The following is a 14756-nucleotide window of genomic DNA, read 5'->3' on the forward strand; positions in this document are numbered from 1 at the left end:
GGGGGGGGCATGGCCTCTTTTGTCCCCCCCTGGCTACGCCTATGGTTGCAAACAGTCATTATTACGTCGTTATTCGTTTACATCATAATAAAGGCAATTATTGAGCGCTTTCTGCTGGAAGCTTCTATGTTAAAGTGCCGCAGTCTTCTCTGCAAAAAAAACGGTATGAAATAGTCTAGTGGTTTTCTTGGAGAATCTGTAGTGTTTTTTTTTTTAATGTTGAGAGTGGCAGCATCAACTTTTCTTCTGTTGTTAACAAAGAAGATTTAGATAATTTGCAAGAAGAAAAGGGAGCCTTGCCTCAAGCGTGCAATGCTATGCATGATAGTGACAACCTTAGCCCACCAAAGTTTTGGCTAAAACTGAAAATTGACAACCAAGGTTTAAAACTTTTAAAGGAAGCGTATCCGGAAGATGTTGACCCGAGTCCCGAAACTTACTGATGAACTTCTATGCGCAAGGAAAAAATTAACACTGCCTTTTAATATGTGGAAGCAATATTAAGACTGTTTCTAAGCTTAATGGTCACTAACTGCTCAGGAGAGAGATCTTTCTCAAGGCTCAAAAATGACTGAGATCGACAATGTCTCAAGTTGTATGATTTTGCTTTGGCGAAAGCTAGAAAAAAAATTTGGTAGCCTAGTCTTACTCTATTTGATGGCTGTAACTACTTCTTATGTCCTCGTAAACAGTGGCGTAGCCGGGGGGGAGGTTGGGGGTTTCAACCCCCCCTTTGGCACGCGTGTGACGTCACGATATTGAGTATGATGCTTTCAGTCTCTTTATATCTCTAAAACAAAGCTTGCCTAATTTTAAAAGAAACTGCATTAAAAGAGCGAGTTTTGCCAACACCAAACATTCAAATATCTCAGCCAGGAATTGGCAACAAGAAAACATAGAGACTTAGCTTTATTTTCGAAAAATGTCCAAGAAAACATTATCTTATCCTTTTACTATGCCACCGGATGGTACCACTTTACAGGAATATTCATGCCCACAATTTTGTTGAAAATGCTCTCAGAATGCATCAAATTCAAAGTAATTTTTCAAAAATTTCTGGGGGTGGCCCCCCAGAACCCCGCTGCCGGGTTACGCCTTTAGGCGAATACGCCGTCAAACCCCCCCCCCCTATTTCAAAATTCCTGGCTACGCCACTGCTCGTAAATAAAGTTTACAATCGTTGTAACGGTTGTTTGATCAGAGAAATTAAAAGCAAAACTGCCTTAACTAAATTTTTATTCTTTTAATTAAAAATTTGCACCCATGAATGTGGAAAATGAAAAGAACGAAGAGTTTAATGCACTCATATTTTTAACATTAAGCAATGACATGTGATGTTGTTTAAAGAGAATTTCTGAGCTCAAAAATAGGGAGGGGCCTCACAAATGGAATAGCCTAGGGCCTCTCATGATCTAAATCCGGCCCTGCCGGTACCCATTTATTTTCGGGCCCCCTTCATCGACAATGTTATGAATATAAAGGTTGTGTACAAACTTTTACTGATGTGCTGTTAAAATGAGGATGACACATGCCGTTCAAAGTAGAAAATTAAGAGGAATATCATTTATATATTCTAAAAGATTTGTTGTATCCACGAATTTCCCCAACTGTGCTATTAAGCATTAAGGATTTCTCCATAAACCACAAAATTCTTGCTCTCAATCACGATCTTCATCAATATGTTTAAAATTGTTGGAGTTTTCGGCTGAAATTAATTCTTTGTAAAGTAGAGTAGCCGTAGGAGAGCAAAACATTTTGTGGGGGCGAACATAATTTGCCCAAATTTTTCAAAACTTGCCCAAATTTTGTCTAAAATGTTTTTTCAGAAGATTATTACAAAGATAATCTTACTTCACAATGAAGCAGCTAGGCCTACTCATATCACAAGCACTGAAGAAAAATGACTTCCCAGATAATAACTTCAAACTCAATCGTTGCCACAAAATAGGCTACAGACCACATTACCAAAACATGACACAAAAATAGCACTGTTTATATTGCCTGATATATTAACTGCATGAATTGGATGACAAAACAACATAACATGTGTCATTGTCTTTATATTTGATTGTTGTTGCTCTAATACTGTGTCATAGATAGTAAATAGCTGAGCATAATAACCCCGGGACTGGCAAAGACAAACAGCAGTTTATACAAAGAAATTCACAATAGAAAACAGTTAAACCATAGCTCACAAAAACATGAAATTAAATACAGGAAAATTCACAAGTTGTTTTCATTTAATATACTTTTTCACTTTGTACATAACTATAGTTAGTGGCCGGGATCAATGCTCACAAAAGTGGTGTGTATATGTGGCCTCACAACTGTTGATTATTAAAGTTTATAACAAATGCTTATTTTGTTTGACCATATCTAAAAATGATATGCTATCTTTGTAGTATTTAAGTCAAGTTTTGCGAGCATAGCTTAACTCATGGTAAAATTGACTTATCCAATAATTGGATATTTTTGCCCAAATATTTTTAGAAACAACTACAATAGTGGGATATAGAGAAAAAACAAAAACTTCATAAGGTCACCAGAACCCAGCAGGGTTTCAAAATTCTACCAATGAAGGAATGTAGGCTAGTGTGATATTCTAATGAACATCTATAATAAGCTTATTTCAGCTTGTCGAAGCATTATTTTGCATTTTTTTCTGCAAATACTGAATCGAAACTTAACATTCTGCCCAAATTTTAATACCAAATATAAAAGTTTTCAAAATTGTTGATACTCTGTTTTACATTCAAAGCAAAATGTTTTTTATACAAAATGCAACACTATAAAGTTACTAAACTGGTAGAATGTTGAAAACTTATGGTAAGAATTGAATTGTCCAAATAACTAGACATTTTTGCCCTGGAAATGATTTTTATAAACAACTACATTAGTAGGATATCGAGAAAAAACAAAAAAACTCATAAAGTTACCAGTATCCAGTAGGCTTTTAAATCTTACCCATGAAGAAATGCAGCCTACATGTTAGTGAATGTCAGTAATAAGCTTACCTCTGTTTCCCAATTGTGTTTTTTTACAGTTGTCAAATCGAAACTTATCATTCTGCCCAGATTGCAAGATCACATGCCACAGTTTTCAAAGTCGGTGATAATACATTTACAGTCATTAAAAAATAATAATGTATCTCATAAATTACAACAATTATGTAAAGTTTCTAAACTGGTGAGGCGTCGAAACATTGTGGTAAGATTGATTTGCCCAAACAACTGGACATTTTTGCCCAAATTTGCAATATTGTTTTTCAGCGGGGGAGCGACCGCCCCCCCTGTTCTCCCATCTCCTACGGCTATGAATTGTAGATGCAAGTAGCTAGAAGTGATTACCACCAAAAAATATATATATTCAGAATTAAAGAGTGGGTGCAGAAAAATATTTCGTGTTTTTGAAAAAAAAATTGTGATTAGGGAAATCACTATACCCGGAAGAGGGCCCGGTACTGTACCATCTGACTGCTGAAGTGGCTGTTTTAACCTCTGGTGGCAATTCCTTGATCTGATTATATCAAGATCTTGATAATGTTTGAAGTCGCGGGGAATCTTATAAATCCGGGCCCCCTAAATATTCCGGGCTCGAGTCCAAAAGTACCACCTAGACCCCCCTGCACATAGGGGGCCCCTTCAAAAGTCGGGAGGCCCGGGGAAACTGCCCCCTCTGCCCCCCCTAAATCCGGGCCTGCTTGGACTACAACATATCACGCCTGCTACAAGCTCAACCACTATGTCCACACTTTGATAGCCTATGACAATTATTTTCGTCACATTTTTGGGGGGCAAAACCAGAAAAACTTAGGGGAGAATGGGGTTAGTTGGAAGGCGGGGTTAGTTGAAAAATGATCATTTTTTTAACTCTCGATAACTTTTTTAAATATTTACTACCAACATGTGAAGTAGTTTATAAAAATACATAATCCATGTTAGTTTCGATTTGTTGAGTCAATTTAAGATATACCGGTTTGGCTGACAATTTTGTATTTTTTTGTTTTCGAAGTAAATTTTTTGGCGTATTAAAAAACATCTTATGCGTTGATATCGTTAAAGATAGGCAGAAGTTTTTTGGTATAAGCTCCAATGTACTTGTTTTAAGCAGACATACATTGTAAAATTTTAATTTGAATAACTTGGAAAGTGCTATATATGCGGCATCACAAGTTTTAACAATGCGTTTATTAAAAAATGTTTTTACGATGATTAGGTGTAGACCAGTGGTTCTTAACCTATGGGTAATTACCCACCTGTGGGTAATTTCAGGATAGCAGGTGGGTAATCAGCTGAACCAGAATATTTAAAATTATAGATGTAACAAACAATGTCACAGCTGTAAGTGGTAAAGTTGCTTTATTACTTATACTTTTTTTGATGTTTTGAGTCCGTTCAAAACAACCAAACAAGCACAGTGATATTTTATCATTTTTAGAATTGTTTCGTCATAGTGATTTATTTTTCGCATTATTTTTGTTGCCGGTTTTATGTATTTCATATTTGTGACATGATATAGTCTGGGAGCCTACGACAGAAGATTTCACCCCATAAGGTACAAAAGGTTTGACCCCTTGAAGTTACTGGGGTCAACCATGTCACTCACAAAAAGTATGGAAGATTGACCGCACCGGGTGGATCTGGACCCTAGAGCCCCCTAAAAAGCCCAAAAAGGGGGTTAATTTCACCCCATAAGGTACATGGACCAAACTTGGTGAAAACGAAGTTCTATGTCAGGACATCACAAAAATATCAAATCTAACAATATTTTCGAGTGGAAAGGTGATGTAAGACTCCCCCCAAAGTGACCCCCCAGGGGGTTAATTTCACCCCATAAAGTACATGGACCAAAGTTGGTCAAAACGAAGTCTTATGTCAGGACATCACAAAAATATCAAATCTAACAATATTTTCGAGTGGAAAGGTGATGTAAGATGCCTTCAAAGTGACTTCCCTTAATGTGACCCCCTCGGAAGGTTTATTCCACCCCATAAGGTACATGGACCAAACTTGGTCAAAATGAAGTCTTATGTCAGGACATCACAAAAATATCAAATCTAACAATATTTTCGGGTGGAAAGGTGGTGTAAGATGACTTCAAAGTGACTTTCCTTAATGTGACCCCCTCGGAAGGTGTATTTCACCCCGTAAAGTACATGGACCAAAGTTGGTCAAAACGAAGTCTTATGTCAGGACATCACAAAAATATCAAATCTAACAATATTTTCGGGTGGAAAGGTGATGTAAGATGTCATCAAAGTGACCCCCAGAGGGTTTATTTCACCATAGAGTACATGGACCAAACGTGGTCAAAACGAAGTCTTCTAGGGCACCACAAAATATCAAATCTAACAATACTCTCAGTTGGAAAGGTGATAAAAGACCTACCCAAAAGTGAATCTCCTCCTATAGTTTAATTTACTTCATCCCTTTCTCGAACCAACCTTGGTGTAACGAAAGTGCTATGCCAGGACAGTACGAATGGATTAAATTTAAAAATATTTTTATATAGGTTTTGATGAAATACATTCACAAGCTGTCCCATGATGCATGAAATGGAACTATAGCCTACTTTACAAAAAGTTTTTGTATAAATCATATTAAGTCAATCGAAAAAAGGCAACAGGACATGACAATACATGGCTTTGTAACACCAAAAACAGAAAGTACACAAGAAGCATATAGGCTACAGTAGCCAGAAAATTGATCCAAGATCTTGATACCACCACTAAATGTGGACTTAATCGAACAGCTGACTATCCAAATCAAAACGTTTCGAAATGAATCATTTGGAACGTTAATTTAGGCAGTAATGAACATTTTCCAGCTGCTACAATAAATAACCCAATAAACCCAATGCAGTAAATTTTTATTTAATGCCATTTGCTTCATGTCTCCAATCAGTTATCGTAACTGTTCATTCATAAACAGAGATTGTTCGTGTAAATGTAAACGGTCGTTTCTTTATTCTTCATTGTCACTGCTGTCGCTTTCACTTTCTTCATCTTATTCTTCAGATTCATACAATTCTCCTGTTATATACAGAGATAAAGCAAGCTGTCTGCGATGTACCAGCCCCAAGCAATGTGGTTATCCGCACGTCTGACACTGACTGTCTTGTAATTGGCTTAGGTTGCTATGGAACTTTTGATCCTTCATTAAAGATATGGATAGAAGCTGGCTTGCAAAGCAATAACACGCAGCGGTACATCAACATCAACCAGCTGCATAGGCCTACCGCACTTGGAGTGACGATTTGCAAGTGTTTACCTGCATATCATGCCTTTACAGATTCTGATTACACCTCGTCATTTAGCAGGAAAGGGAAAGTGCGGCCGCTGAAATTACTCCAAGGAAACCACGAAGCGCAGGCAGCTTTTAGCCAACTCGGACACGACAAAGAAATTAGTGAAGACACTATCATCGCCATAGAGAACTTTGTGTGTAACATGTACAAAAACAAGAAAATTAATTATGTCAACGAAGTCCGTTTACAAATGTTTTTAGACGGCTACAAACCCAAAAAAGAAAATGAAAGGATATCATGCATACCAGAAGCTACTGTAGATAGTAGTACTCTACCACTTTGTTTACGAGTACTTCTCCAGAAGACAAGGCGCACACATCTCATCACAAGATGGTGGTTATCTTCAACTAGAAGTGAACAAGCAGCAACGTTGCTGCTAGAGTATGGCTGGAAAGAAGAAGGAGGTTCTTATAAAGTGGTGTGGTTTGAAGGTAAAGGTATAAAGCATCTTTAGATGTCTCTGCGTGGAATCTGATCTCATCCAGGAAAGTCAAGAAGAAGGTAAACAGCATTGGATGTCGCTTGGGTTACCCTTTATAAATATAAAACTTTCTCCTGGTCTATCAGTCGTTTACTTTCTTACTGTAAACATTAGCCAATAACTGGCTGTAAAGTTTCGTTTTAGGAACCTATAACCAATAGTTTCTGCAATCTTGAGAAAAATGCCTGGGTGCACTAAATAACAAATAAATGTTGAACTTTTTCCAGTTAATAGTAAGTTGCAATGTTGCATTATTCGAAGAAAAATAGACGTCTGTAAAAGATAATAAAATTACTATTGTATGTTACGCATATCTGTAGTGCATAATAGCAATTGTTTCGTACAGTCTTTATTTCTCTGTATATAACAGGAGAATTGTATGAATCTGAAGAATAAGACGAAGAAAGTAAAAGCGACACCAGTGATTGATTGATTGATTGAATCTTTATCCTCGGACTGGGAAAGCTTCTTGCAGAGCTTAATCCTGGCAGTTTCGCATACTAGTAGAGGCTTTGAATCACTGGCGCAGGCCCGGTCACCGAGATTGACAGAGTGAAGTTTCCGATTGTTGAAGGCTTGTTGTCGGGGAATTATTCCATCCATTAGATGCCGCTGAATGGAGAGCAGCCCTTAACGTGCGTTGCTCAAGCGCACACCCCGAGAGTCGAACCAGCGCCGCTATTGATCTTGAAGCTTCTTCGTTCCAGAAGTGACGCGCTAACCAATTGAGTTACCGTTTACATTTACACAAACAATCTCTGTTTATGAATGAACAGTTACAATAACTGATTGGAGACATGAAGCAAATGGCATTAAACAAAAATTTACTACATTGGGTTTATTGGGTTATTTATTGTAGCAGCTGGAAAATGTTCATTACTGCCTAAATTAACGTTCCAAATGATTCATTTCGAAACGTTTTGATTTGGATAGTCAGTTGTTCGATTAAGTCCACATTTAGTGGTGGTATCAAGATCTTGGATCAATTTTCTGGCTACTGTAGCCTATATGCTTCTTACGTACTTTCTGTTTTTGGTGTTACAAAGCCATGTATTGTCATGTCCTGTTGCCTTTTTTCGATTGACTTAATATGATTTATACAAAAACTTTTTGTAAAGTAGGCTATAGTTCCATTTCATGCATCATGGGACAGCTTGTGAATGTATTTCATCAAAACCTATATAAAAATATTTTTAAATTTAATCCATTCGTACTGTCCTGGCATAGCACTTTCGTTACACCAAGGTTGGTTCGAGAAAGGGATGAAGTAAATTAAACTATAGGAGGAGATTCACTTTTGGGTAGGTCTTTTATCACCTTTCCAACTGAGAGTATTGTTAGATTTGATATTTTGTGGTGCCCTAGAAGACTTCGTTTTGACCACGTTTGGTCCATGTACTCTATGGTGAAATAAACCCTCTGGGGGTCACTTTGATGACATCTTACATCACCTTTCCACCCGAAAATATTGTTAGATTTGATATTTTTGTGATGTCCTGACATAAGACTTCGTTTTGACCAACTTTGGTCCATGTACTTTACGGGGTGAAATACACCTTCCGAGGGGGTCACATTAAGGAAAGTCACTTTGAAGTCATCTTACACCACCTTTCCACCCGAAAATATTGTTAGATTTGATATTTTTGTGATGTCCTGACATAAGACTTCATTTTGACCAAGTTTGGTCCATGTACCTTATGGGGTGGAATAAACCTTCCGAGGGGGTCACATTAAGGGAAGTCACTTTGAAGGCATCTTACATCACCTTTCCACCCGAAAATATTGTTAGATTTGATATTTTTGTGATGTCCTGACATAAGACTTCGTTTTGACCAAGTTTGGTCCATGTACCTTATGGGGTGAAATAAACCTTCCGAGGGGGTCACATTAAGGGAAGTCACTTTGAAGGCATCTTACATCACCTTTCCACCCGAAAATATTGTTAGATTTGATATTTTTGTGATGTCCTGACATAAGACTTCGTTTTGACCAACTTTGGTCCATGTACCTTATGGGGTGAAATTAACCCCCTGGGGGGTCACTTTGGGGGGAGTCTTACATCACCTTTCCACTCGAAAATATTGTTAGATTTGATATTTTTGTGATGTCCTGACATAGAACTTCGTTTTCACCAAGTTTGGTCCATGTACCTTATGGGGTGAAATTAACCCCCTTTTTGGGCTTTTTAGGGGGCTCTAGGGTCCAGATCCACCCGGTGCGGTCAATCTTCCATACTTTTTGTGAGTGACATGGTTGACCCCAGTAACTTCAAGGGCTCAAACCTTTTGTACCTTATGGGGTGAAATCTTCTGTCGTAGGCTCTCGGTCTAATAGTAAGATTTTTCTTGTATAATCAGTTCAGTTACAGTTGTTTTATGAGCAAGCTTGATGGCTGCGTTGCTGTTTGAAGTAGTTTATATAGCTAAGTGTACATTTAGAGTTAGTGTTGAGATGAGCGAGCTATATTCTTTTGAAGATGAAAGCTTGGGAAAATGATGGGGAAAGCATATCCAAAAGTTGTGCAAAACCACTAACATTGTTGACTATGTTCCCTTCCAATTATCTCTGTGAATCAGAATTTTCAAGTGTTGTTGCTTTGAAGTCAAAATTATGAAACAAGCTGTTAGATCTGAAGTCAGACTTGCTTTGTGCAGTATCCAAAATCGCACCCAATATTGCATCTATTGTACACAAAAAAGCACAAATGTCTCACTGAAACTATTGATGCCGTTCTTTACATTAAATGTTGTTTTTGTTGAATAACGCTGTTTTATATTTTTAATATGGTAAAATAGATAAAATTAGATTTTGGGTAATGGGACTTTGATCTGAACAGAAATGGGTAATAAGGGAAAAAAGGTTAAGAACCCCTGGTGTAGACAGTGGCGCCGGCAGGGGGGGGGGCAGGCGGGGCAGCTGCCCCCCCAATGTTTTGGGCATCATCTTTTTAATTTTTTTTTTTATTAATACATATTAGTATATATTTTTTTAATATTTGGATCCCAACCTCAAGTAAGTCAACTCAAGTTGCAGGGGGGGGGGGGGGGTAAAAGCTCTCTCTTTAAAAAAAAGTATGGAAAACCTTGATGACTAAATTGTACAGTAGATAAAAAGATTTTCTGCGGAAGCAAAGATATAGACTTTTTAAAGTTTTAACTAACGTCACATTGATGTAGAAAAATAACAACCTGTTAAATTTTTGATACCTCACACTCCCATAACTTCTTCCGCGCGCATTTTGGCATTGGTTGCTTGCAGTGATTCATTCACTTAAACAAAACGTTTTGTTTTAGCAGTTTTGAGTTGTTCAATTCTTACGTTGTAAAAGGAGACTCAATTTCTCCAATATTTATCATTAATTATGTTTCTTTTTTTTATCTCAGCAGAGTATAAAACTTGTAAAAGTTTTTCATCCATACGACGTCATAAATGAAATTATATCTCAATTCGGCGTAATGACGTGACATCATCTAAACCAGAGGTGTGCAACATACGGCCCGCAGGCCAGAGAACGGCCCGCGGTACCCATTTACGTGGCCCGCACATTCTTCATCAAGTAGCCCATTATTTTTAAATGCTTTTCACTGTTAGATCGGAAGATGTTGTTATTTGTAACATCATCATTAGCGTTACGGTATTGACTTTTAGCATTATTACATCATTAGCATTATTGTTGCGTCATTAGTAAGCGTTGTAGAAAACCGCCTTGTTCTTCTGGCAATGATTCAGCAAGGGAACGTTCAAATATTACGTAACGCCTTCGAGGGGGAGGGGGGGGGTTTATGCAAAGCGTTACGTTAGCGTTACATCGGGGGGGAGGGGGTTCAAGCAAAACGTTACGTAACGCTTTCGAGTACGGAATGGTAGTTTTTTGTGCTGAATTCGTAGTGAAAAAGCGTTACCTGGGGGAGGGGGGATTGAAAAAGCGTTACTTTGGCGTTACATGGGGGAGGGGGGTCAAAAATTCGGAAAAAAAAGCGTTACGTAATATTTGAACGTTCCCTAACATAAATCTTACTTTATGGGTGCAGTGTGGTGAATATATTAATATTTATTCTACAAAAAGCTTAGCATAGTAAAAATGTCTACAAGTAAGAAAAGGAAGGTTGATTATGAAAGCCGGAAGTTCAACAATGAGTGGTGTATAAATTACTTCGTTGTTCAACACAATCTAGATGTTGTTTGCCTGATTTGTCAAAACACTATAGCAGTAGCCTAATGAAAGAGTACAATATCAAGCGACACTACTGTGCAAAACACTCTGCTAATTATTATAGCATGATAGCATTGCATTATGAGAGCAGTTCTTTTTAAAAATGAAGCTGTTCAAGACAAAATGCAGGAATCAGCTTACAGATGAGCACTTGTCAAGTCAACTTCGAGTTGCCACTTCCCTCCGTCAAAGCTGACATTGGCAAGATCTCTGGACAGAGAAGATATCAGACATCTCATTAATCACTCACTCAATGTGTAACGATTGTGTGTACGTTTCCATTAAATAAATTTTTCATATAAATTCATGTGTTATTCAATAGACTGGCCCTCAGCTTCATTATAATTGTACGTTGTGGCCCATTGAGATAAACAGTTGCACGCCCCTGATCTAAACATTTTACCGAATAATAAATTAACAAATTCGATCGTCAAAGTGGTTTGGTGGTGGTAAATATTACGTAATGAAAAAAATGTGATAAGGTTGGAAGACATTACGTCATGTATTTTCAATACAAATTGAAGTTTAAAATTTATTCTTTTGTTCATAGTCGTAACTCGTAATCCACTTTCAAAGCGGTACTACAAAGAACAATTTTCGATAAGGGGGGCATCAAGAATAAGTCGACATGACTTTTAACCCTTAGAAGGTTGGGCTCCTGGAGTCTTGCTCAGTTTGGGGGGGGGGGGGGCTGTCGATTCTTCTTATGCTTTAGGAGTGATATCTCTGTTATTTTGGCAAAGTTTCAAAATTTGAGATTCACTTTGTAAAATTATTCACGCTGAGCATATCCGAAAATTAAAACTATGTGAATTTTAGAACTGCTCATATAGCCTACGTTGAAATGTTGAGGTCACTTATGAGTGTAATTTGTAGCGTGAGTTTACACATTATTTTTTGGTAGAGTAATGAAGAACGTGCATTGTAATGTTGTGATTAATTTTTTTTTACATTATTTTACATACAGTCAATGCCCTTCACGCTGTGAAACAGTTAGGATTAACGAGACATGGGACAAATTAATTACTTTCATCCAGCTGGTGGGAAAATGTTTCACAATAGAATATGAGATATTTCAGAGGATGTGCTGAGAAATGCCTTATATCTTTCAATTTATAACCTTTATTCGCTCAAAATTTCAGCTCAATAGAGGTGGATAAAAGCACATAAAAGTTAGAAAAAGTCAAGAAATCTCGTAGTCGCAGCCTCAGTGGTTTTAGAGATACAACTGTTGACACAAAAAAGTTGAATTGACAGCCCCCTCCCCCCAACCTTCAAAGGGTTTGCTTTGAGTCAACAGATCTATGCCTTAAGGTTTACGTCAGCTCTGGAGATCAGTAAAATATAAGGTGTCATCTTCGGTGCAACAAGACCATTGATTGATTGGTTTAGTGAGGATTCGTAGTCCCATTGCTTTCATTTTGAGTGATCATACTGATTTTCAATTTATTCCTACAAGACGTTACGTAATGAAAAAATATATAACTAAGGTTGGAAAACATTACGTCATGTCTTTTCAATTCAAAATGAAGTTTAAAATTTATTTTTTTGTTCATAGTCGTAACTCGTAATCCTCCTTCAAAGCGGTATTACAAAGAACAATTTTCGATAAGGAGGGCATCAAGAATATGTCGACATGACTTTTAAGGTTTACGTCAGCCCCCGAAATCAGTAAAATATAGGGTTCTCATTATCGTGATTGTAAGCCGCGGGAAATTTTTTCTCTAAAAAACAGATTCCCGGGAAGCTAAACATTTTTTCCAGCCCTGGTAGAAAACAAGAGAAATTAAACAATATACCACTGTCTTGCATGTCTTGCACCAGTGGCGTAGCCAAGGGAGGGGGGTTTCAACCTTTCAAATTGAATTTACAGATGTTAATACATTGTTTACAAGAAAAGCTTTAGCCTATGATGTAATTTCTCGTCAAACTGTGCAAGGATGCAAGCCATCTGCAACTGCTGAGATCGCTTGTTCGATCTAGATTAACATCTAAACAGCTATTCGTTATGCAAAACTTGAATATATCAGAAATAGCCTAAAGTAACTTCATTGTCTCAAAGCTTTTTGTTTGACACTCATCAAGATGTATGACGTCTATGACGTTACATTTTTTAAACTTTGGGTTGACTTCAGAGCATAAAAGTTAGTGACTTACCGGAATAAGATCGCTTTTTGAATCAACCAAGGAGAAAATTAATAAATAATAAAACTGTAATAATCTCGCAAAAAAAAGGAAATCAACCTATGTCTCTAAAACAAAGTTTGCCTAATTTTAAACGAAACTGTATTAAAAGAGCGAGTTTTGCCAATACCAAACATTCAAATATCTCAATCTGGAATTTGCAACAAGAAAACATAGAGACGTAGCTTTATTTCCGAAAAATGCCGAAGAAAACATGATCTTATCCTTTTGCTATGCCACCGGACAGCACCATTTTACAGAAATATTCATACCCACAATTTTGTTGAAAATGCTCTCAGAATGCACCAAACTGAAAGTAATTTTTCAAAATTTTCTGGGGGAGGCCCCCCAGACCCCCGCTGCTAAGTGTCGCCTTTGGCAAACACGCCATCGGGCTGCGCCCGCCGGCTGTCGTCAACACTCCCCCTTTCAAAATTTTTGGCTACACTACTGTCTTGCACTGTCAATATTTTGCCCCCCCATTGTTGAAGGTCTGGCGGCGCCACTGGGTGTAGAATTCATTGCATTTTGATTTTAAAGCAGGTAGGCTAAACATATTTGCTTACAACCCCATGTAAATGTTTGTTGGTTGAAAAAAGAGTATCCAGTTCATTAGTGGGCATTAAACTGACGTTTTTCAACTAACACCAGGAATGGGGTTAGTTGAAAAATCAATTGTAGGCCTATGTTTGTTTATTTTAAATTTTGATTAAAAGCTGAATTGACTCAATACTTCTTTTTGGTTGTATGATAGAGGACACCATAGATGATAGTTTAAGTTACCGTTCTTCAAGTTGTCAGGTTATGCACCAATTGTCTTAAATTTCACTTTCAAAAAAACTTTCCGACTAGCCCCACTCTCCCATTTTAGTCTTCAAATCTCAAACGTATTTAGGCTACTTTTGCATTTTGTTTTTGTTTGGCGAAAATATGATGCTCTCAAATTTGTCTACTTTTGCTTGTGAGTGAGTTCTGCAGATACATCTCAACTGGCACAAACGGAGCTTTGGAGTCAGTTGCGTAGGCTATGTAGAGTAGCCTTGGCTAAGACATTATAGATACTGGTAGTCCTATAGGCTAGTTATTGACGGGGTTGCATGCACTGCTGTAGGCTACCAGACCAGTGCGATGGCAGTCAAATGGACAAGGCTGGAGTTTCTGTTTGTTACGTAATTTGCGCTTCTTCCTAAAAATAGCCTAACATAAACATTGAGACTGTCTTGAATCGCAATCGTACTGCCTGTTTTTTTTTTTAAGTCATTTTTGTTGGCCGAACAGAATTCGTGTTACCCGCAGGGGAGCGCAAGCTTTGCCCCTGACACCGAGAACAGAGTGCTCAAAGGCTTCAAAAAACTTCGGAGAAGTAGCTTGTAGCCTACGTTGGGAGACCTACACTAAACCTACTATTAGCCTATGCATGCTGCCAAGCAGGAGTGACATTTCGTAGGTTAGCATTTTTTAACGGTCTTTAATAGGAAACGTTATGACCAGTAAAGTTATTAACCTATAATGCCAAGTGTTGATGCAAGCAGGGTCTCCGAGAGAAATCAGAATTGGTCCGGAAACAATACG

This window comes from Aplidium turbinatum, chromosome 18, assembly GCF_918807975.1.
Source record: "Aplidium turbinatum chromosome 18, kaAplTurb1.1, whole genome shotgun sequence".
Lineage (NCBI taxonomy): Eukaryota > Metazoa > Chordata > Ascidiacea > Aplousobranchia > Polyclinidae > Aplidium > Aplidium turbinatum.